A 25,396-nucleotide genomic window follows, 5' to 3' on the forward strand; every position below is an offset into this window, starting at 1 on the left:
AAAAGCAACTGCAGTTTTTTGTGGGTTTTTTTGTTTGTTTGTTTGTTTGTTTGTTTTTACTAAATGGACATGATGTGCAACCTTTCTAAATGCCTGTGTTTATTTCTATAGATCAATGTCATGTTCAGCTTCGGCCAGAGAAGCTCCCTTACTTATGGTGGAAGTAACTGCAGAGAATCATATCCTAATCCTACCACGAAACCTAATATATTGAAATGGCTTATGGAAATATGGAAATAAAAATAGTACTGGCTGGAAAAAGGTAGGAGATAGATAACAGGTACACTAGGAAACAAAGCTTTACACAATAAAACACTGTGCATACATATAAAATTGTCATAACGAATCCCATTGTTGCACTTAATTAATATGTGGTAATAAAAAAATTTCTTTCTTGGAAAAGTCTAATTTTTGGCTTGGGGTTCAAACTTGAAAACTTGGATTCATACCAAATGAATTTTGTTCATATAATTTAAATATAAACATGAGACCAAATGCTTGGATTCTACTTCTGCACAGCCTCCAAGCTTCCTCAGTTAAAAGTTCCCAAAACACTTAGGATATGTAATGTGAAGAGATTTTGTAGATCTAATTATTATTGTTATTGTTATTTGATATTATCATCAAAGATATCTCTTGTGCTTTCTTCCATATCAAGTATTTGTAAGCAGACACAAAGCCAGATTCAATGAGGTACATTTAACCTTTCTCACGGTAAAGTTTTTATTTTCATGTATCATATTTTTTAGAACCAGAACCAAATCTTGGCCCTTAACAGAAATATTTTACTGAAAAGAACTCTTTATTTTAGTTTGCTTATGAGAAACAACTTATAGACTGCCTAATACTTGGACATACATGTAAAACACACTCAAAAGATATTTGGTAGGCTGTTGTATTTGTTCTGAGAATCATAAATAATATAAATTATGGCATACACTGAGATTTTATTATCCCATCATGAAAACAAAGGAAGAACTGGCTAAAGGATTTCTTTCTTTCTTTCTTTCTTTCTTTCATTCATTCATTCATTCATTTTTTTAATGAGAAAGACTTCAGAACAAAATCATTGCATTTAAACATTTTCTCGAGGTGATTTTGTAAACTACCTGGAGTTTTGACCCTGTTAAGACACTGTAGGCTGCATAGTATTGAATGCAAAGTGCTGGAGTCAGGGAGTGATTTGAAGCTAGTGTATAGTTGCACAAAACAAAACAGCAGCAACAATAACAGCAACAAAAACAACAAAGCCACATGTAGCCTGTGAGGCTCAAGGGCAGACAGCCTTAGGTACAGAGAACTCTGAGGTAGATGAGAATACTAGCTAACGACAGAAAATTAGAAGAGAGAAAGGGTAAAATTCTCCCTGCATTTCATAACTAATTTATAGCAAAGCTAACGTATATTTCACAAAGTCTGATTCAAAGCTGCCTTCACATAATACACCCTAAAACATTTGGTCTCGTGCTGCACATCTGTGAATTTGTGTGTTGGACTTTCACAAAAGCATCACACCTTTCATTTACATTGTTTCCTTTATAAGCAATGTATTTAATATGATTAAATACATATAAATATGTTAATATTTATAAAACATTAGCATAGGCACAAATTTTCAACATAAAAAACTATATATATATGATTTTTAAAAACTTTATTTTTGAGATTATGATGTAATTCCATTTCCCCCTTCTCTTTTCTTTTTCTGATCCCTCACATATACCCCTTCCTGCTCTCTACAAAATGCAAGGCCACTTTTTTATTTATTATCGTTGCATGCATATATGTATATATGTTAGGATTCTGCTCCAGTCTGCCTACCTGTGATGTTATTGCTTACCTGCCATGGGGGCCCTGTCCTGCCCAAGGCTATATAAAAGGACAAACCCTCCTCATGGTCTCTCTCTACTCCTTTTACTCTTCCTCTCTCTGTCTCTGTCTCTGTCTCTTTCTCTGGGGTACCCCTCTCCCTTTCCTTCTCTCCCCATGCTCATTTAATTAACTCCTTTATAACATAATATCTGCTGCCAGGTATCTTCTCATGTTATTTTCTTATTTTAAATCATAACAATATAGTAAATATTCCGAAGTATGATGTGTTAGGGCTATGTGTTTTATTTATATGTATGTTTGCAGGGCTAATCATGCATGACCGCACCAATTGGCTATCTAGTGACAAATGGTCATCCCTGAAAACATGCACGTATATCTAAGTTTTTGGAAAGTGATAAAAGCTCTAAGTATGTGCATTTCTCATTAGTACCATTAAAGCATGAAACAATCATTATTGACCTTACATAAAGAACATAAAATAAAGCAACATTGTTGTTCTGAGTTGGAACACATGTTCAAGTACTCCAAGTTACTTTGTAATAGACAATAAAGAGGCATCATTTTAAAAGCTATTAGGTCTGTAAATTAAATTGTTTCTAACACACATTACCATCAAACCTTCTTTAAAAAAAAACTAGGGCATTTTAGACTGTTCCCTCAGACTTTCCAAGAGAATTCTATTAACCGCACATTGAATACCATAGGGAACATTGTAACCAACAGTCGATTCTGTGAAGCCTTTTCTCAGTCTCTGTGAAGAGACTCAGATAGTGAAGCTCAGTTCAAATATGCTGGTATTTCTCTCATCTCAAATGATCCACAGATAAGATTGCAACTTGTTGCTTTGCTTTGTTTTAATTTTCACCCAGGCATATTACAAATCAAAGGTGGTTAACTGACTTACCAAAAGCTGTGAAGTTACAGGACAGACTCCAAGTTAAATGGAGGCTTGCCTTCCTACAAATCCAGTGATCAAAGCCTATAGGGCTAATTAATAGTAGTCTTATGACTAATTGTTCTCATTACAAGCTCCTTGGAATTTGGCAGGCCTTATAATCAACTCCCCTTCATTAAATGTTGAAGTAAGACTTCTGGGAAAAGGTAATGAAGGATAGTAGGTTAGATGCCCAGAGTGTTTCTGTATTAAAATTTTAGCACACCCTCTCTCTGTATAATGTGATATTAGGCAAATGACTTAATTCAAATGCCTTATGTCTCAGCACCTTCACAGTAAAGCATGATACATTAGGTTTTACAATGATTAGTCACAGGCAAGGGAGATACTGCCTTTTCACTTGGTAGAAGTTTGTCATTTGCAAAGTGAATATAAAGAAAACAGCAAAAATTTGACTTGCATATGCAGAGGGAGCCTGGGTGACATCTTAGACAAGATGACAGATGAGCTGTGATTCAAAAGAAATTCAGAAGTTTGCAAGCTCTGAGGAAGGAGAAATTTCAAGATATCGAGAATGCTGTGCACAAAGACAGGTGACATAGTAATTAACTGGAAACCCTACATCAGCAATCATGTTTTATCCATCTCCTCACGGCAAATTAGAGGTCTTATTGAGCAGTTTTTCCACTTACAGGAAAAGTTCAAGAAGATGGAGATTATGATGAAAGAAAGGAGCCTGCCCCAAAAAGGACAAAATAAAACGGGGTCTTTGTTACTCCCTACAGGTTTCATTTACTACCATGACTAGGCCAGGAAGGATCAATTTTTGGCAATATTTTACATACCTAAAGGTCTTCCTACATTTTCCTCCAGGGCTTAACTTCTAGGTAAAGAGTTGTGAAAACCATGAGCCTCCTGTGATGTTAAATGCTGCTATTTTTTTTTCTTCCTCTGCTAATACTCTGGGATTCCAGCTGTCCCTGGAATGCTGGATGTGAAGTTCAAAGTACCCGGAGCTGGTCAGGGAGGTATTTCAAAGCAAAGTCGCAGGGGGAAGCACTGCCAGTGTTCAGGAAAGCACACTGCTTAAGTTGTTTTCAGCATACATGCACACATATATGAAAATAAAAACAGGGAGATGGGAAGACGAAAGAGGAGGGAGGGAGGGAAAGAGGGAAAGAGAGGGAGGAGAGGGAGAGAGAAGAGAAGAGAAGAGAAAAGAGAGAGAGAAAGAGAGAAAGAGAGAGAGAGAGAGAGAGAGAGAGAGAGAGAGAGAGAGAGAGAGAGAGAGAGAGAGCTGATGTAAGTTCAGAGGGTAAGTTGACACACCTTCTGCAAGCTGGAGATACCCAAGAATCAATAACTACAGCACTAACTCCCTAGTCAGACAAAGAAGGTAATAGCACCTATTTTGTTAGCATTGCTTTTAAAATGGAAACCATAATAATTTCCACAAATTCCCAGAGTAGTACATATTATCTATATCACATAATAGATACTCTATAAATAGAAGCCAAGAAGGAGAGAAAAAAATGAGAGAAAAGTGAAGACAAGGAATGGGGAGATAACTCCTATTCTTTTCTCCAACAAACTCTATATTTTTCAGAAATTAAGTAACAATGAGAGAGTGCCAGCACTGCCAGCTGCCGATGAGCAATTTTAACTATAGATTTATCTATATATTCATGTTACATGGCAGGCCATGGATACCTATTGATTTCTCTCCTTTGAAATAGATGGTTTTGTTTAGCTCTGAAAAAGTGAACAATTTTTCTGACACCAACTGCTTGTTTAATAGTTTTGGAATAATCTATATTTCATTAAGAAGATGACTTATCACAGCCCACCTTCTGTTGTCTAGTGAACTATTGATTTAAGGTAGTTTTGCCCTTCTAGAACATCTAATAAATTGGTCCCAATTGGCAGTGGTGTGTTGTATACTCATTCCTCACTGTATAAATGTCGGCCTCGCATATTTTAGAACACGTCCTTAGATTTGTTTCCTTGACAAGATCCTTCCCCTGTAAACCTCTCTGCTGAAGCAGTCACCGATTTTTTTTAATAATCCACATAAAACTTTTAGATAAGTAGAGGGCATCACAATCAATATTCATAGCATGATTTATCGGGACAGGGACTGTCTCACGGAGTCCTCCCTGTAAATGCAGTGTGTGGAGTAGTTAGCACAGTCATCCATCTCGAGGATATTTTAAACAGGCGTTAATGGGCTTGAAAGGTGGAGTGGCTATGAATCACCTGCCTGTGATGTAGGTACTTAGAGACTTTATTAGCTCAAATGCTTTAAACTCCTGCTCCCTTCTTCTCCTTCCCTCCACCCCTCAGAGACAAGCCCTGGCTTATTCATCTGAACTCAGTGACAAACATGGATCTCCCTTCTCCCAGTAAGGTTTGACTCTTGCTTTGTTGGGGCGTCCACTGATCTTTGTTAGGGATCCTGTGTGCTCTTAATATCCTTGAGAATACTAACATGAGTTTGTACCATCTTTCTGATGATTATTTGTATTTCTTCCAGGTTTATTTTTTCCAAGACACATTATGTTCTCTTATTATTCTAGATGGCTATGTAAGATTTTGACTGGCACTTATGTAATATTCAGGACTTCCTGGGAAGTTCTCTGTGATAACTGTACTCGCTAAGTGGATCGCTAACAATTTTTAGGGGGCTGAGATTAGACATAGAATGACTGTTAATTGAAAAAATGTCTGAATTAGTAACAACCAAACAACAAATGAATGAATAAACACATTTTACTTGAAGGTCATATTATTTTCTCTCAGCAGGTCTCCAGTTTTGTTTGTTCTCACTGATGCCATTTGTTATTCTTAACATAATGCCTTCAAAAAAAAATCAGAGTAATTATTTTAACCTTTGGAAAGCTTGTTAATCTTTGAAGTAGGGCAAAGGCCCCTCACTCTTTCCTTTAAGTTAACTTATTGATCTTTATTAAATATTTATTTACATGTGAGTATATGTATGTGTGAGTATGTGTAACGTGCATGGGTGGACCTGAGGAGGCCAGAAGAAATCTCAGAATTCCCTGTGTTTGCAATTACAAGTCATTTGTAGCCACCTAATTTTGATGTTGTGAACCAAACCTGGTTCATTTGGAAGAACAGCAAGTGCTCGTATTTGCTGAGCCATCTTCCCATCTCTCTTATAGATTTTATGTCCTTGAAGGTGGCAAGAATGTGGTAAGCAATGTTTCCAATATTCTACACCAAAGAGTTGATAAAATCAGATCCAACACAACATCTGTATTCATCTCAATCAGCATTCTTGTCTTCTGTAATTTCACCAGAACCCCAAAGTGATTACGCTCTACATGTATCCCTCTAACCATTTTCTACATATATTTTTAAACACTTCCAAATTTCTTATAAAATCTAAAGGTATAGGAGCAACTTGGTTGGACAGGCACAACTAGTAACTCGCATGACAGTGTTTATATCAGCTTTACTTTGATAAGAACCTGGAGGAAAGTCAACTTAATGGAAGGAGGTTTTGCTTGCACACTGTGTCAGCTATTGTTCTGCTGTGCACTTGAGATGGGGCTTATCGTCATGACTGGGATCCTGTAATGTAATTCTAATAGGCTCCTATCTCCAAGCATGGCAGAGTACCCTTAATACAGGGGTTGGCTCTCTTCCACGGATTGTGTCTTAGGTTGGGCCAGGCATTGGTTGGACATTTTCTCCATCTATGCTCTATCTGCTCTATCTTTATCCCTGCAAGTCTTGTATGCAGGGTAAGTTTTCAATAGAAGTTGTTGTGGATGGGTTGATGTTCTCCTAACTCCGCTAGGAGTCTTGTCTAGTTAGGTGTACACTTCATTGTCCATGGCCCCTGCTATTTACAGACAACACCCAATCATATCTCTTATGGCAATAAAGAACACTGGGCTCTGAAGATAAAAAAATATCTCTGTGGTAGGGCAGAAGAGAAACTGATGTTGCCATTCTCTTCCTGGGATTTTAAAAAGGTTCTGATACATTTGACTCTTCAAAAGCTAACACGAAAAGCCTTACAGGAGGTGACATCCTAGTTTAAGAGACACAAAGTGGGGGTGGAGAGATGACTCAGTAGTTAGAGTGTGCACTGCTTTCACAGAGGGCCCAAGTTCAGTTTCAAGCACCCAGGTCCAGCAGTTCACTATCATCTGTAACTCCAGCTCTAGGGCATCTGACACAGTCTTCTGGTCTCTGAAGGGACTGCACTCTGTGCACAAACCCACACTCAGGTACAGGCATATACATATACTTGAAAATAAATAAAATCTTTCTCTTTTTAATATATTTTATTAATTTATATATATTACATCTCAATTGTTATCCCATCCCTTGTATCCTCCCATTCCTCCCTCCCTCTCATTTTCCCTTACTCCCCTCCCCTATGACTGTGGCTGAGGGAGACCTCCTCCCCCTGTATATGCTCCTAGGGTATCAAGTCTCTTCTTGGTAGCCTGCTATTCTTCCTATGAGTGTCACAAGGCCTCCCCATCCAGGGAACGTGGTCAACTATGGGGCACCAGAGTTCGTGTGAAAGTCAGCACCACTCTCCACTCAGTTGTGGAGAATGTCCTGTCCATTGGCTAGATCTGGGTAGGGGCTCGAAGTTTACTGCATGTATTGTCCTTGGCTGGTGCCATAGTTTGAGCAGGACCCCTCGGCCCAGATCTGCCCATCATAATGTTCTTCTTCTAGGTATCTAGGATCCTCTGGATCCTTCTAGTTCCCCATTCTCCTATGTTTCTCTCACCTAGAGTCCCAATAGGATGTCCTGCCCTCTGTCCCACTTTCCTGGTAAGTGAAGACTTTCATGGGACATATCTCTTGGGCTAGTGTCCAGATATAAGTGAGTATATACCATTTGACTCTTTCTGCTTCTGGGTTAACTCACTCATTATGATTATTTCTAGTTCAATCCATTTGCTAGCGAGAATGTAGAGAGAGAGGAACCCTCCTTCATTGCTGGTGGGAATGCAAACTAGTACAGCCACTTTATAAATCTATCTGGCACTATATCAGAAATCTGGGAACAAGGCTTCCTCAAGACCCAGCTATTCCACTCCTTGGAATATACTCAGAAGATGCTCCAGCACACAAGAACATTTGCTCAACCATGTTCAAAGCAGCCTTATTCATAAGAGCCAGAACCTGGAAACAGCCTAAGTGTCCCTCAGTAGAAGAATGGATAAAGAAACTGTGGTACATTTATACTATGGAATAAAATCTTTCTTGAAGGTTAAAAAAAGGATAAAACAAACAGCAAAAATAAAACAATTGAAGCCATCAGTCACTTGTGTTTCATGAAGCTGTGGTGAGGGAGGAAAAAATAGTTCATGGGCTGTCCTTTACGAAAGTCCTTTGTACCTGCATAGCTATGCCAGGGTGTTTGTAAATGATCTATATTTTAAAAGTACTGTGGTGTGCTCTTTGTCATAATGTGTTGGTTCCTGTCATTAGAAAAAAATATACATTTGAACTATGCTTATTTTTACAGCTTAATTTTATTCTATCCTCATGGTTTCTTCATATGAATCTCAATAAGAAAATGAGTCAGGGTTCATCTAAGTCTACATAACTGCCAAGCAGACTTTTCCAATGTCTCTGCAGCTTACTGGTGAAATTGTGGTGATGAATGTGATCAAAGATGCAGGTTTCAATACTGAGCAGGAACAGCATAAAAAATAAAAGTTATCACCACATAAATGATGAAATTCACTTTTATTTTGGACCTATGTACCGTTTTATGCAAAGTACACTGGCTACCTTTTAAGTTAAGCAAAATGAAATAAAAAGAATGTAATGGAGTTACTTGTTTCTCAAAATAGATTATATATTGACTTATGTATGAGCATTCATACCTGAAATGTAAAGAATATGAACACGCACACTCACATATGCATGTATGCAGGCACAACAAGTACACACGTGCAAGTACACACACACAAATATACATCTGTAAATATTTACTCAATATTTATTGTGCCTGATTCTTGTTTGAGATGTCAAGAATGAAGTCTCTGAAGTATAAACTGAAATGTTTCCTTCCTGAGAATTTCCAAGTTGAAACCTGGCTTGCAGAGAGCTATAATTTGAGAATCCTTACAAAGTGTTAAAACAAGCTATTGGTACTTTGGGGTTCTACTCGTATATGTAACCTGCCATATAGAGCTAAGGAGTCAGAGACCCTTTATAGACGGTGATTTTTAGCTAACTGACATGGGCTAATTAACTCTTTATGTTAGAAGGAGCTATATCTTTATTCAGCTTGCAGATGTATTTTGGGAAGGGAGAACACTGCAAACAGGAAGATCAATGATATTGACCCAGACTCTCATTATGAAAGCATTTAACTTGTTATCATCACTAGGGACCAAAGGGTAATTCTTATAACTGAAGTGCTAATACAGGCCTGTTTATTGAGCACACTCAGTCATCTACCCCAGATGTCAGGACCACTCCAGAAAATAACTTGCAGATTTTGTATTAGTCAATGTATCTCTAGGCCATGATAGTTAAACGTGCCATTCAGACGTAAATTAAAAATCTACTCATGTAAGTCATTTTGGAGATAATATTGCAAATCTCAAAATCAGCTAAGATGATGGGATCAAACTGTAAATCCATAAACATTAATATAGCAATCATCTTTTTAAAAAATATTTACTGTTACATCCTGAGGAAAAATGATCTTGACCTCATCCTGGATTTCCTTGAAATATAGAAAAACTGTTGCAAGCCTTGCACTATCATATTTAGTTATTGATTATTGTGATATTATTATTTATTCTGGTTTACTATTAAATAGTGATGGTATTAAAGTTCTGTCATTAAAATGTTATAAAGAATTATACTGTCTAATATTCAATAGTCTCTAAATCATTTAGTAGACATATATTTTAATTACAAAATTGTAATCAATAAGATCATTGGAAGTTATTTAGTTTTAATAACAAGTTAAATTATTTCCCACTTTTAATGGCAGTGCCTATTACGCACTGTATCTGATTTACTGCACGGAGACCAGGGACGGGATTGGGAGCCATAGACTGCAAGAACTGGAGAATGCTAGGCGAGTGGGGTCCCACACAGTGCAGACCACAGGCTGGCCTAACCCTGGGTCAAACAACAGCTCACGGAGGACCTGAACCAACTCTCCAGACTTTGGAATGGAACCCACCTGTGGCTGCAGCCAGTCTCTAAAGCCCAGATGCAGTGTGTGGGATGGTGGAACACCAGAGCTCCTAGCCTGGGGAAGTCGCAGGGAAACAGGTGAATCTGTCCTTGGAAACCCCCACCCAACCAATGCCAGTCCACGGAGAGACCCTTCCCTAAGACCAAGAGGAAGCCCAGGCGACAGTGAACACTGTGCCCAGCAACAGCATGTGTAGTCTGGGCAGGTCCAGGCCGAAGCCAGGCAGATGGTCCCAGCGGACCAACCATGCAAAATTGGGCTTATAGAATTCAGGCAGGTCAGTCCCCGAGGCCTGGCATGAACTTCCATGCTCTTGGGAGAAGCTGGACTGCCCTGAGTGTCTGAAAGCAGGTGTGAATTGTGGTAAAGCTCAGTGGAACTGAAAAGCCAAAGGTATGCAATCTAGACTGGTCCACTAGTCTGGCCCAGGCAGGAAACTGACTGAGGGGCACAGTGTTCCAGGCATGGACAATTGGACAGCTAAAGCCTGGCCTGGACAGTTCCCATGGTCTTACAGGGGACTCCCACACTTGTGGGAGAAGCTGGACTGTCCTGAGGGGTCTGGAACGGGGTCAGTAGGACTGAAACACCAAAGCTGCAAAATCTAGACTGGTCCACTATTTAGACTCGTGTAGCCAGGAACCTGACTGTGAGCCACAGCAGGCTGAACCTGGACAATTGGGCAGTTAAAACCTGGCCTGGCTAGTCTCCATAGCCTGACAGGGTTTCCTACATGCTTAGGAGAGGCTCAACTGCCTTTAGGGGGCAGGACTGAAAATTAAACAAGTAGCCTCCAACGCAGCTGGTCTGAATTCCCTCAGTATCATGAATAGATTCAGGCAGAAGCCTACCTCTGCTGACCTAGCCAGGAACTTAAGATGTAGAGCAAAGTCTCCTGGAGCAGAAACTAGATCACCTACTGGCTCCAGGGAAGAACTCCCTGATTCCCACTGGCTAGGACAAGTGACCTATAATCACTTACCAACTATTCACTCTCCAGGAACAGTGAAGGACACCAGAAGCTACCACCTAACATCAGAGATAGCAAGATGACTAACGGACAGCATAAGACTGCAAAGAACAAGAATCCAAACAACTCAGCACCTCCAGATCCCAGCTATCCCAAAGAAAGCAACCCTGACAATCCAAACACAATCAAAATACAAGAAAATGACCTCAGATCCTTAGTGATAAAGATGATAATGTAGGAAATGAATAAAATACATGATCAAATGCAGGAAGATGTAGCAAGACAGGTGGAAGACAAAAAAGAGACCTATAGAGAGGCACTAGAAAAAATTCAGGAAAATACAAACAACCAGATGCAGGAAATCAATAAAACAGTTCAAGATCTGAAGGTGAATGGATTAAAGACCTCAACATAAAACGAGAGACATTAAATCGGTTAGAGGAAAAAGTGGGAAGAGCTTGGAAGACATTGGCACAGGAGACAACTTCCTGAATAGAACACTAACCGCCCAGGCCTTAAGGTCAACAATTAACAAATTGGACCTCATGAGACTGAGACATTCTATAAGGCAGGAGATACTGTTAACAGAACAAAGAGACAGCCTACAGACTAGGAAAAGATCTTCACAAACCTTACGTCTGACAAAGGTCTGATTTCCAAAATATATAAAGAACTCACGAAATTGAACACCAGCAAACCAAATAACCCAAATGAGAAATGGGGCTGAGAACTAAACAGAGAGTTCTCAAGAAAGGAATATTGAATGGCTGAGAAACACTTAAAGAAATGCTCAACGTAGTTAGTCATCAGAGAAATGCAAATCAAAACAACTCTGAGATTCCATCTTACACCCATCAGAATGGCGAAGATCAAAAATTCAAGTGACACCACATGCTGGCGAAGGTGTGGGGAAAGAGGAACACTCCTTCACTGCTGGTGGGAATACAAACTTGTTCAACCGCTTTGGAAATCTATCTGGAGCTTTCTCAGAAAAATTGGCATAGGGCTTCCTCAAGACCCAGCGATTCCACTCCTTGGAATATACCCAGAAAATGCTCCACCTTACAAGGACATATGCTCAACCATGTTCATAGCAGCCTTATTCATAATGGCCAGAACTAGAAACAGCCTAAATGTCCCTCAGTTGAAGAATGGATAAAGAAACTGTGGTACATTTACACTATGGACTACTACTCAGCTATTAAAAACAAGGAAATCCTGAAATTTGTGGATAAATGGGTAGAACTAAAAATAATCATACTGACTGAGTTAACTCAGAAGCAGAAAGACTCACATGGTATATATTCACTTATAATTGGACACTAGCCCAAACAGCATATCCTACAAAAGTCTTCACTTACCAGGAGATTGGGATAGATGTAAGGACATCCTATTGGATCTCTAGGTAACAAAAACATAGAAGATAGGGAAAGAGAAGGACTCAGAAGATCCTAGAAGCCTACAAGAAGAACATTATGACGGATGGAGCATCCCAGGGGTATCTGCTCAAACTATCGCACTAACCAAGGACAATAGAAGTAGTAAACATCAAACCCCTACTCTGATCTAGCCAATGGACCGGACATTCTCCACAGTTATGTGGTGAGTAGGGACTGACTCTTACATAAATTCTGGTGCCCCATATTTGACCACCTCCCCTTGTTGTGAAGGCCTGGTGGCACTCAAAGAAAGACTAAGCAGGGTACCAACATGAGACTTGATAGCCTATGACTATATAGTGGAGGAGGAGGTCCCACTTGGTCTTAGACCTAGGGAAGGGGAATAAGGTGAAAGTGAGAGAGAGTGAGCGAGGAACAGGAGGATACATGTAGTAGGATAACAATTCAGTTGTAATCTGAATAAATTAATTAAATAAAAAATTATTTCCCAATATTTATATGTTGAAGGCCTAGTATTTAGTCATGCAGGGTGTGATATGCCTAGAAATAGTGTTTTTTGTCTCTGTAAATAGGGCTAAAATAGCATCATGTTGCAGGGCAGAGGAAGAACTGTGAAGAGAAAGAGAGGGGAAGGGAAGGAGAGAAGACAGGGGAAGGTATAGGGTGATGAAATTGGGGTTAGAAAAGAGGGAGCAGGAGGAGAAAGGGGAGGAGGGGGAGAAGGAGGAGGAGGAGGAGGTGGAGGAGGAAGCAAGGCTGGTCAAAGCATTATGACACAAAGAAAGAACCTCCAAGATGCCCTTGAGTTTGTTTGTTCATTTGTTTGCCATCTATTGCTGGACATGGAGTCTGCTTTGTTTACCCAGTGAGACGCAACTAGAGACAACTAATTTTTCACTTGTGAGTGGCGATCAATTAGAAATGGCTTCTGGTGTAGGATTTGGGGCATAAGTTCAGCCCTCTCAGGTCTGGGACCCTATCAGGCCCACACTTGCTCACACTCTGAGCATGCTACTTAAGTCTCAGTGAGTTCTGTTCTGCTCACTGCTGACATCAGTCCTGCTGCCTCTAGAAGGCCTGTTTTCTTGTTGACCTCCATTCCTTCTGGCACTTACAGTATTTCTGCGTCCTCTTCTGCAGGGTTTCTTGAGCCATGAGGGGAGCAAATTGATGGAGATATCTCATTTAGGAATATTTCAAAGTATTTCATACCCTACACTTTGTCAAGGTACAAATAAAAGGCTTCTGTATTTGTTCCCATCAACTCTAGGAAGAAGCTTCTCTGATGTTGGCTCAGCAAGACACTGATCTATCAGTATAGTAAAATGTTATTAGAAGTCCTTTTAATGCTATATTTATCTAGTGGAACAGTTGTATTCGATTTTCCCCTGTGTCTCTGGCCTATCTAGTCTCAGTGTCATCAGTTGGGGTTCCATCTCATGGAATGGGCCTTAAATCCAGATGTTGATGGGTTAGTTCCACAAATTTTGGTCCACTACTACACTATTACATGTAGGTCACCTTTGTAGATCAAAGGGGTTGTAACTAGATTAGTACTTATTTCTCTCCCTTAGCAGCATGGAACCTTCCAATACTCTGCACAATAGTCAGTAGGGGTGAAGGCTCTAGGTAGACACCAGCTTCACTTCTCCATGTCCAATGAGTTGTGTAAGTGTTGTCTTCAGCATTCAGGCCTTACCATCAGTTTGTAGAGAGTAACCAATAGCTTTGGCAATAGCCTGGATTATTTTGGTTTCTCCATGAGTCCAAATTAATTTAATCAAACAGTTAAGTAGATCTTACTCCAAGAAATATCTAGACGTAGAATGACTTGAGGACAGGTACATCATGCTACCTCATTCCTTCGTCACAAAATGCTAATGGCGCTGGGCACCCACAGGAGGTCTGAGAGAAAGACTGCCTTGGAAGCCTGTTAGCTCCAGGGAAACAGCTGAGAAGTTCATGTTGAGCCAACCTTTGGGCTCTTTTCTCTTTCTAATGTCTCTTCGCTACTCTTCCTTCTTAATGATCAAGGTCCTGAGCATGGAATGTTCTACCATCTACTGAAGTCCACAGTGTCATTGCTTTCATTCATTCAAATATTAGGTGTAGAGTGAGGCTGGAATTTCTAAACACACAATAAGTTAGGACTGAAGCCTTAACCTCAGCATGGTATGGTGAAATAAGTGTGGGCTTTCAAATCAAAGCTGTTGGATCTGAATTGGGACCTTGATATTTCTTTGCTAATTTTAAGGATACATGAGCAAGTTTATTGACCTCATTGTTTCTAGGTGTTAAATCTGTTCAAAACAGATTTTAAGACATTTATTGTAATGACCATAGCACACACTTCCCGTATCAAGCTTATATAAGGTTCTTAATACAGATTCCACCAAATTGACTTTGAATATAGCTTAAAATGTAAAACTGAAAAAACATGGGTCCGAGCTGTGCTATGAAATAACTGACAGTTCTGAGACAAATGCCAAAGGCTTTAATATGTATATGTATGTGTAATTATATATATATATATATATATATATATATATATATATAGTGTGTGTGTGTGTGTTTAAATATCTATGTATATGTATATAATACATATTATCTAATATATGTGTGCATGTGCATGTATGCTGGCTGTTTTTGAGTCAACTTGACAAAAAAAATAGAAATAGAGAGGAAGCAGCCTTAGCTGAGGAAATGTTTCCATGAGATACAGCTATAAGCCATTTTCTTAAATTAGTCATCAATGGGCAAGAGCCCAGTTCATTGTGAGTGATGCTACCCCAGGACTAGTGGTCCTCAGTTCTATAAAACCAATCATAGAAAGAAATAGGATGAGCAAACCGAGAAAAGCAAAACCAGTAAGCAGCACAACTCCATGGCTTCTGCATCAGGCCCTGCCTCCAGGATCCCAGCCTGTTTGAGTTCCTGTCTTGACTTCCTTTGTTGATAAACAGCAACATGGAAGTGTTAGCTAAATAAACACCTTTTCTTCCCAACTTAATTTGTAGTCATGGTGTTTCATTGCAGCAATAGACCCCCTGATTAAAATAATATGGTAAAGAATTTTAGAACTTTGAGAGTAACATGCAATGGCTCTAACAGAGTTTTTTGCTTTAGATATCAAATTTAGGGAAATGTTGTACCAGTCTCTTGCAATAAATCATGTGGAAAAAAATCCTGACCATGGTGCAGTGTTTATATACATATATTATAATAAAATGCTGAGAGAGATTGGAGTATATAAAGACAGACATCGCCAAATGGCCACTAGGTGATTGAAGAAAGTGATAATCAATGAGAAGAAAATAATTCCCTGCAGTGTTTTAAGACATCTCGCTTGGTAAAAGAACTGCGGAGTATGTTTTGAGAAATAATTTCTTCCTAAAATTTCATAGATTAATTTTACTAGATGTAAAATCCTTCACTGGTGTTTGTTTTTAGTTCAGCTTTGATTGTTCTTTTAAAATTTTGCTTCACATTGTTTCTGGTTAAGATGCTAATATAAGCGTACTATAATTTTCATCTATTTTTCTGAGAAGGAATGAGATTCTTTTCCTGTGTGTTATTTTCCTTCTAAGGAATTACATACTGATTTACTTTCCCCTTTGGTTCCCTACAGTGTAAACAGAATAGGCCAGTGTTAATTTTTCTTATCAGTATGGTTTCTGTGTTTATATTCATTAGTGTGCTCCTAGATTTGTGGATTAATACTTTTCATTCATTTTATTATTGCCTATCCTTTATGCTTTTCAAATATTTTCTCTTGATTGTTTTTTTCTTTCCTTCTGATATTTAAATGCCAACACACACACACACACACACACACACACACACACACACACACAGACACACACGTCTATAAAAATAAAATAATAAAGAAAAAGAGACCATCAACTTGCGAAAGTGTGAGTGGGGAACATGGGAAAAAAGGAGATGAGACATAATTATATTTAATTAAAATATATTTCTAAAAGCCATCATGGGAAGTCAAGACTCACTCCTGCTGTGAGTTTGAGATTGAGAAATAAACCCATGCTTCTCTCAGTCACAATAACACATGAGCACTTGTGTGAACCACGAAGTGAGATAAATGCAAGCAGATTAAAATTATGTGCATCATAATGACATCAATAGGTCCAGAAGGAGGAAGCACTGGACAGCTTGTGAAGGAGCCTTCCTTTTCTTTGTGTACAAACAACTTTAGCTCAGAAACTCAGGCTTTCTTCACTTCTTGCATTCCTTCAACAGGAAATTTAGAGCAAGATTTTCTCCTCTGAAGCAGGGCTCAGACCTGAACAGGAAAGTAAACATTAAAGGGTCAGGGATACCACCCAATCAACAGGAAGGGCCACTCCATCTTATAAATGTTTCATCCTCCATCCATCTGTCCCTTCCATCCTTCCTCCCTCCTTTCATCTCTTTCTTCCTTGCTAGCTTCCTTCCTTGCTAGCTTCTTTCTCACTTCCTTTCTTCCTTCCTGCACCTGTCTCTCCCTTTGTCTTAATTTCATTGGCAGAACTAGCAAAGCCCCTGAAAGAGCGCTCTCACCTTTGTCTGCTTAGATCACATTTTATCTAATATCTGAAGAATGGAGAGATACAAACCTCATCCTCGCCGAATGGAACAAGGAAGGGCTGGCATGAATAATACCCCACAGAATTAATGGGAAAATGAGTGTGACTGCAGAAGTTCGGGTGGACGCATGCTGTAAGATACGCTATGAGAAAAACCAGCTCTAAATCAGTAAAAACGATTTATTGATTCTTCATATATTCATGTTGCTTTTCAAAAGTAACCTGATGAAAATAGAGATTTAAATTTCCTACATGATTAAGATAGTATTTATTCACCATTTTGTGTCTGGAAATTTCTTAAATAAACTATCCAATGAAAAATAAAGTCACCTGAAATATATGTCCTAAGAAATATAAAACCTTCCGAAGAAACACCATTTTCAAACTGTAAAGTTGTTGTAAATGATATTTTTATAATATTTATTACTTACCTAGTGTTTTTTCTAGTGCTACATTGTACATTGGTGAACACTAAGTTGAAAGAATATATACTGTATTCAAGTACCATTTCAAAAATTATATGCAAACTAGATACAGATGGCATGAAAACAAAATTGAGAAGAGTATGTGCCCATCAATAAAGGGACATTCAATGAATTTATAATATTATTTTTAAATGTTTTTGTTTTGGTTCTGTCTAAGATAAAAACAACATGCCATTGGATGGGAAGAGATGTGCAGAGGATCTAGGAGAAGATGGGTAAGCTGAAATGATGTGACAAAATTGTATTGTAGAAATAAATTAGATCAAATAAAGAGCTATGGAAATAGGATTGAAGACTGTTTGGACTAACGTTATCGAGGACATTGAACTGAGACAGTCTGGTTAACTGATTCCAGGGTGAGTTGTGTATAAAATATTAAATGCTGGAGTAAAAAAAATGACTTAAACAATATATTGCTAATTATAATAGAATGAAACATAACTAGGATAGAAATATGTACTGCTACACTTTAAAATAGTTTCCAACAAGATGTCAGTATTATTGTAAATGAAGTCATTGTCATCATATTGTAAGTGGGATATGACCATTGCAAGCACAAACTCTCAACACTAAGCAAACTGGTCCTAGTTCCTGGCAGTCAGTTATGAAAGGAGAAGCAAGTCACTCAGCACTCACAATCCTTTAATTACTTACTGGCCATGGGCAGGTTCTGGGAGAAGGGGAGTCACAGTATCCGGTTCTGTACTCACTACTGAGCCCACCAGTCTTTTACTGGTATTTCCAAACTCAGGACCACATAGATGGCCCAGATTAGACATAGTGGAACATTAAGCTAAATCATAATTACTAAATAGAGGGAAAATATTTATAGGATGAGGGAGCTAATAGGGGTGGGAAGAAAATGAGAAAGGGGTGAGACAGTTAAATTATAGTGTACAGATGTGAAATAATGAAATTTCCTACTACTAAAGAGACCTGTCACCAGGTGTGCTGGCACACATCTTTAATTCTAGCGCTTAAACAGCAGAGTCAGGCAGATCTCTGTGAGTGTGAGGCCAGCCTAATTTGAAAAGTGAGTTCTAGGCCAACTAGTGCTGTGTAGAGAGACCTTATCTCAAAAGAATAAATACCTGTCAACTTGTCCATTTGCAATTTCCTCTAAATTCTGCTCATAATAACTTGAAATGGAAAATACCCTATGTCATTCTTTTCTCACTATGTGGCAATACTTTAAAGACATAATTTCAGAATGTATAACCTACCATTTCAGAAAAAAAAACTCCCCAATATGCCTTGTGGTTTGTGTGTAGGCGTGTACAAAAACAATGCCTCTATTGCCTATGGTGGTTAGCTGCAGAATGTGATGTATGACTTCATGAAAGGCATATATGTCAAATGGAAATCACCCTTGAATTTTTCAATTGAGTCTTGTGTACGTGATCAAGCATGAACAGATGTGTGTCTGTGCCTGAGTACACTGGGGCATATCTATTTTTCTTCAGGCTTTGTGCTCCTGATTATTCAGTTTCTTTCACAGGCCTAGAGACTGTCAAGAATACTAGGATGCCTGGCTTGAAAGAAGGCCATACCTGCCTGCCTTGATCTCTGAATGTTGGAAATTCAAGCACACATCACCACACCAGAATTCTTTATGTAGGGTTTTTTTTATTTGTTTTGTTTTTTTGTTTGTTTTGTTTTGTTTTGTTTTGTGGTATGACCTCATGTCCTCATAAATATACAGTGAGTGCTTTACCAACTAAGTTATCTCCCAGGTCTGCATTCATATCTTTTCCCGGCCTAGTGATAGGCAGCACACCATTTTTCTAAGTGTTATCTGCAGATTCCAAGCAGCTATATGGTCACACAGGTGAGCAACTGATATCCCATAGTATACTATGCTAGGGAAGCTGAGATATTGTCAGTTTACAGGTATCCAATGCATGCTTTAAATTGTACTTAACTTCCAGTGGGTTAATTGGGTATAACCTCATCACAAGTTAAGAAAAGGACTTTATTACAGGTAATCTGCCACACAAAATGCTGTTGTTTATGTTATATAGCAACTAATCAAATTCAAATACCACTGTGTTTGAGTGACACATTTATTTTTGCCCATAGCTCCTCAAGAGTTGAATTTTTTTAAATAGGATGTTGCATCTTGCTCTTAACACTTCTTTTTGTAAGCCAATAATTTTCTCTGGGCCTGTAACTATGATGTCATACATTTCCTGTTTTAAAGATGTGATTCTCACATTGAAATTTTGTATCACTGACAAGTTGTCATTTGTCGACGATATCATAGTAAATTCATTGTGTCCTATGTTTTATGTGCTCTATTTCTTAGATTAAACTGGAAGAAGAGGGAACAAACTCGCTGAATATTTACATGATGATCTTATACATTTTAATTTCATATTTTGATTGTTTCTCCTCTTCTTCCATACATAGCAACTTCTCAACACTATGAAAAATAGCCAGTGGAGACAAAGTTTACAAAGGAGTACAGTTTGATTTCTCCATGTTCTATGGCCAAGGCATGTGGTTTCTTCAGCGTTAACTAGCCCTCAAATTCTTCAGGGTGGCCAGGATCAATAACAACAGACTGTAACCCGACTGAACAATAAATCAAAATGAGGTAATCTGTTCCTGGCATTGGACTCTTGGTTTGGCAGCCTATGGTGTTGTTCCCTCTTGTAGGGTATCTCCAGTTAAACTTTTTTTCATGTAAGGGCATGTGTTCTTTTTAGGAAGCTCCTAGCATAGAGGGTTTCTGTATGAGTTTCTCCAAGGTTGATCCCATTAGTTACTCCTCCCATGCACCCTTTAAGCATGGCTTACAGATGTCCTATAACAAGCCCTGGCTGCAGAGTCCTGTGGTCATCCATATAGCTTGTATTCAGCATCTGTTTCTACATTTCATCACATTCATCAATGATACCAACATGTTCTTAAATGTAATTACTTTAAAATTGTGAACTATTCACTGCTATGATTTCACTTTTCTATGATTTCTTATGTTATTTTTTTTTCTCCAAATGTAATTTCAACTAGGTGAAAATCTAAATGATAAGTTCAGTATATACCTGTGATTTTGTTAGAAATAATTTAATGTTTTACTTCACTGGCTTAGTTTCCATTTATCTACACAGAGCATCCTTTAACCTCCCTCACCCTCTTACATATACTGATAGAAAATTGCTCTAATTTTGCCTTCATGATTTTTAAATTAAAACTCAAGAGAAACATGTTACAAAAAAAGCGCCAGTAAATAAGATAAGGAAATAAGTGCTTTTGCTAAATATAAAGATAAATTAGTGCATTATTTTTCCTCATTTTATTAGTTCTTTGACAGTTTAGCACAATGTGTTTTAATCATACTCCCTCCCCCCTTCCCTCCCTGACTCCTAACATCCATCAACTATTTTCCATCCACTCGGCTTAATGTTCTTCCCTTTTTTTTTTTTTTTTTTTTTTTTTTTTTTTTTGGTAAATTGATAGCACAGGTTGTGCTGCTAATACAGTCTTGAAAGTTGTGATCTCAAATAGAAAATGAATCCACCAAAACTTCCACCAAAAAAATAAACTCCCCCCAAACAATGTGTTATTTCTCTCAGTATGTATCAAGCCTCAGTAGCTCATTAAATACTGGTTGGGCTTTCTGCCTACCTTTACTCTCCCCACTGTTATTTATTGTGTTTTACCAGAGCCTGCACAAGTCTTGTAAATTCTGTAATAATCACTGTGAATTTGTATGTGCCCTGCTGTTTCTTGTAGCCATACAACACCTATGATGTCATCATCATTTTTATAAAGCTGTGTTGTTTCTCAGTTTCTCGCCTAACTTTGCTATCACACAAATAATTGAGAGTCTTTTATATTTATTTAATAACAAGCTTCATGACATAATAGTTGATCAGTTATTACTCTGTTAACTCTCTAAGCTAATCTAGTTTCCTCCCAGCATGTATCTCAGAGATATTTGCACTTTGTAGCTTTCCTTGCTCCAGTTCCTCTCCTGATTTGTCTCATAGACGGTACCTGTGGCTCAATACCTCACTTCCTCCTCTAACACCTCCTCCCCTGGCTGGCAAGAAAGCTAACCCTGTTTACTCCTCTGATCAGCAATTATCTATAAGCTGCTTTATTGGCATATCAGGGGACAATTGAGGAACAGTGTTTACACAACATTGAGACAGAAGATTCTCAGAACAAGGATTGCAACCAGATATGGGGGGTGGGGGTGGGGGGTTTACCAAAATCAGCATTTGAATTAAACAATAACCTTATCCATGCATATGGCTCCTGCTATTGTTGTGCTACCTCTTCCATCATAACTCCTGAACCTTAGGTAGAGCATATATGATACACAGAGGGTCATTGTTTGAGATCGATCATTCCACAGTATCTTATACTTTGCACAGTTGCTGGTCTCTATATTAACCAGCAGCTACTGCAAAAAAATAAGTTTCCCTAACAAGAGTCAACTGAATCACTAATCTATGGGTATAACAATAAATAGTGTACTCATTTTAAAGCACTGCTCATTAAGCAGAATGTCTTAATTAGTGCTGTAATGAAACACCATGACCAAAAGCAAGTCAGGGAGGAACGCGCTTATCTCATTCACTGTTCCATATAACAGTTCATCTTCAAAAGCAGCAAGGGCAGGAGCAGGCACAGGGAAGAAACTTGGATACAGTAGCTAATGCCCAGGCCAGACGAGAGACTGTTGATTACTGGCTTGGTTTCATGGTTTGCTTAGTCAGCTTTCATATAGAATCCAGACCCACCAACCCAGAAGTTACCCTATCACCCTATCCACAATGGGCTGGGCCCTCTCACATCAATAACTAATTAAGAATAAGCCCTAAGCCTTACCTATAGCTTTATCTTAATAATTTTCTCAACAGACACTCTCTCCTTTCTGATGACTCTAGCTTGTGTGAAGTTTGCATAAAACTGGCCAGTATACAAAGTGATCACACCAGGTTCTCCTCTAGGGCCTATGTCTTATCCAATTACAGGTTCTTAGCTAAAGGAATTGTACCTTGTTTGAAGTTCAATTGGTGGAGTGTGTTTTAAATCCAAACAAAAATGGTTGATTATTCACATAACTTTAATGCTACTCTTGTACCAGGGAGAATGTGTGACCAGGCTAGTCATTATTATAAATATGCAGCATTCACAATTGGGTAAGATTGGTAATTCCTTACTCCTCCAGGAGCATTTATGGCACCTTGTAGCATCATGAAAGCTAACCAATAAGAAAGAGACTTCCAAGAGTACAGCTTGAGTTCTGCAAGTTCTACTAACCAAGTATATGTAATCTTCAGCAAAAGGGTCTTACCACCAAGTTCAGAGGGTAAAAAAGAAGACTGGAAAAAGCCTGTAATATTTGGAGGCATATGGAACTTCACTTGCCAATAACTCCAAAATAAATAACACATTTGTGGGGGGGGACTATGTTTGCACAAAATTAAACTCCAAATGGATCAAGAATTTCAACATAAGACCTGATGCCCTAAGTCTGATAAAGGAGACAGAAGGGAGTGTGGTTGAACTTATTGACGGGGTAAAAAACTTCCTGAAATGGATTAAACTAGGTCAGGCCTTGTAACCAACAATTAGTAGATTGGAAATCATGAAACTAAAAACTTTCTATATAGCAAAAAATTCCACCATTCAAGTAAGAGACAGTCAGAAGAGTAAGAAAAAAACTTAGTGCCTATATACCTAAAAAAGGGCAAATACCTAGACTATATAATTAAACAGATTCTTATTAATATTTATTTTCTGATAATCCTTGGAAAATTAATGTGAGTTTAAGGAATTTACTAGTATTATTTTATAATAAAAACAGATGCCTATAGATTATAGTGATTAAGTTACAGATCCAAGATATGTGAAGAATAATAATTAAATTAATGAAATTAATCTCCAAAGAATATTCATTAACTAATATTCTATCTGGGAATAAAACCCATCACCAGTAGAATATAAAGGTAAATCCTAAAAGGCAAAGGAACTCATATTTAGTATTCATGGCACTCTAATTAATAAAAGGGACAAAAAGCTTTGGGCTTTAAGAACAGCATTTTTATAAAGCTGAATATCAGGGGCTGTGCTCAAGCTTACTGAGCTGAAGCTGTGAGCAGATATTTAAGCTTTACTTCTCAGTTTGTGAAAAATCATTTCCATAATGGCATTTTCTCTGGCACACTCCTGGTGCACTCCTGGCACACTCCTGGTGGTCATAAGTAAGTTTCATAAAGAATTCTCTGACTGCACATTAGTCCTCTCTTAACAAAGAACAGTAACTAGATCCACAGTAGGTTTCCATAAATTCCTGTTACTTAATTGATGAAAGTTTGTTAGTGTCTTTATTGGGTAAGACAGGTCATATTGCCTTTTTTGAAGAATGTAAAACCTGGGGTGATATCCTAATTTAAATTTTTATCTGTTAAACTTTTTGGAGAATAATATAATTATATTTTCCCTCTTTCTTTTCCTTCTTCAAAATGCTCTCACAAACCCCCTTGATATCTTTCAGATCGATGACCTTTTTTTTTTTAATTGATACTGTTGTTATTTGTTGTTATGGTGGCTGCTGCTGCTGGTGGTGGTATGTGCTCCTGAACTTATAGTCTCCTCAATCTCTAAATGTCGTTTGTATGAATGTTTTCAGAGCTGACCAATGGTTTCGGATAATCAATTGGTCTGCTTTTCCCCAGAGAAGATTATTTCCCACACTTTCCAAGAGAGCTTCCAAATGAGGGAGACAACACGTAGTCCTACCCAGCTATGCCATCAATGAACAACAACAATGCCCAGCATGGCACAAGAATCCTAAAGATGCTGTAGTGTCATGCATATCTTAGTGGTAACCAATAAGAGAGAAATCCTGTCTAGGGTTGAAAAACCTAACCAACTACCCAAGGCTACTGAAATCGTGGATCTTTAAGGAGACCCTCAAACTGTCACTTTACTGAACCGTAATAATTCCTAACTACATTAAATATTTTCCTTCTACCAAAGATAAGTGTAGTCCTCGCCTCTCATCTCTTTTTGACAGATGAAAACAACCAACCATAATATAGGCACAACTGATGTATCTACAAACCAAGCCTCGCCCCTAAGACTCAGGGATCATTTGAGAAGAAGGGTTAGAAAGATTGTAAGAGCTACAGAAATAGAGAGTTTGCTGTGAGACTGTTTCTTCTCAGAATGTCAGGTGCTACATCATAAACTTCTCAGAATGTCAGTAGCTTCACCAAAGTGGTTGCCTAAATATAAGCTGAACAAAGAAAATAAATGACATGCTAATGTGCACAGGGGAGAAAAACTAAGATGCCTCAAGACTAGACAAAGAACTACTTGCAACTAAGAAATTCCAAGAGTGAAAAGGGGTCTTCCACAAAAAAAAAAGCATGTCAATTAGAGTGATATTGTAACTATGGCTTCAACCCTATGAGATTACTTCTACATCACTAGTTCACTTTAGAAATTTCAACGAGGACCTGATGCTTCTGCTATGCTTAGAACATTGCTGTGGGCTGTGATTGAGATAGAAAACTAAAGTTACCATTATGTATACACGCATTTTTTAATGAAATCATGGGCACAATTAGGACAGTGTCTAATCTCTAAGTCCAAGAAAACAAAACAAAAGAAAACAAGACAAAAAAAAGGTTCATGGAAAGATGATTCCTGACATGGAAGTAGAAGTGTGCCTGTGAGGAGAGTTAAGCAAGTCTAAGAGGCAGAAATCCTCCAAGGCAAAGGCAGCAGGTCTAAAAGCAGAAAGATAAAACCCACACAGATCTGCAACTGAAAGAACAAGCTTGGTTGAACACAGAGGAATACCAAGAAGGAATTTAGGATTTAAATTAAATTCAAGCACCAACACAGTGAGGTCTAGCTTTTTTTCTTTTCTTTTTCTTTCTTTCTTTCTTTCTTTTTTTTTTGTCTTGATTTGCTTCTTTTTTATTGTGCTTTTTGTTTATTTGCTTTTCAACTCACTTTTGGGAAGCTATGAGAAACTTTAATACTT

At 38.2% G+C, this 25,396-nt stretch overlaps 1 long non-coding RNA gene across 1 annotated transcript; it reads left to right on the top strand.

Annotated features, from left to right (window-relative positions):
* The first annotated feature begins 5,066 nt into the window (after positions 1-5,066).
* LOC311578747 lies at positions 5,067-21,079 on the top strand. Its single transcript, XR_014772964.1, has 3 exons — positions 5,067-5,130; positions 17,543-17,600; positions 19,795-21,079. It is a non-coding gene; the product is annotated as an uncharacterized lncRNA (long non-coding RNA).
* The last annotated feature ends 4,317 nt before the right edge of the window (positions 21,080-25,396 follow it).

Source organism: Acomys minous (genome assembly GCF_964271855.1).
Source record: "Acomys minous genome assembly, chromosome: 12".
NCBI classification, from domain to species: domain Eukaryota; kingdom Metazoa; phylum Chordata; class Mammalia; order Rodentia; family Muridae; genus Acomys; species Acomys minous.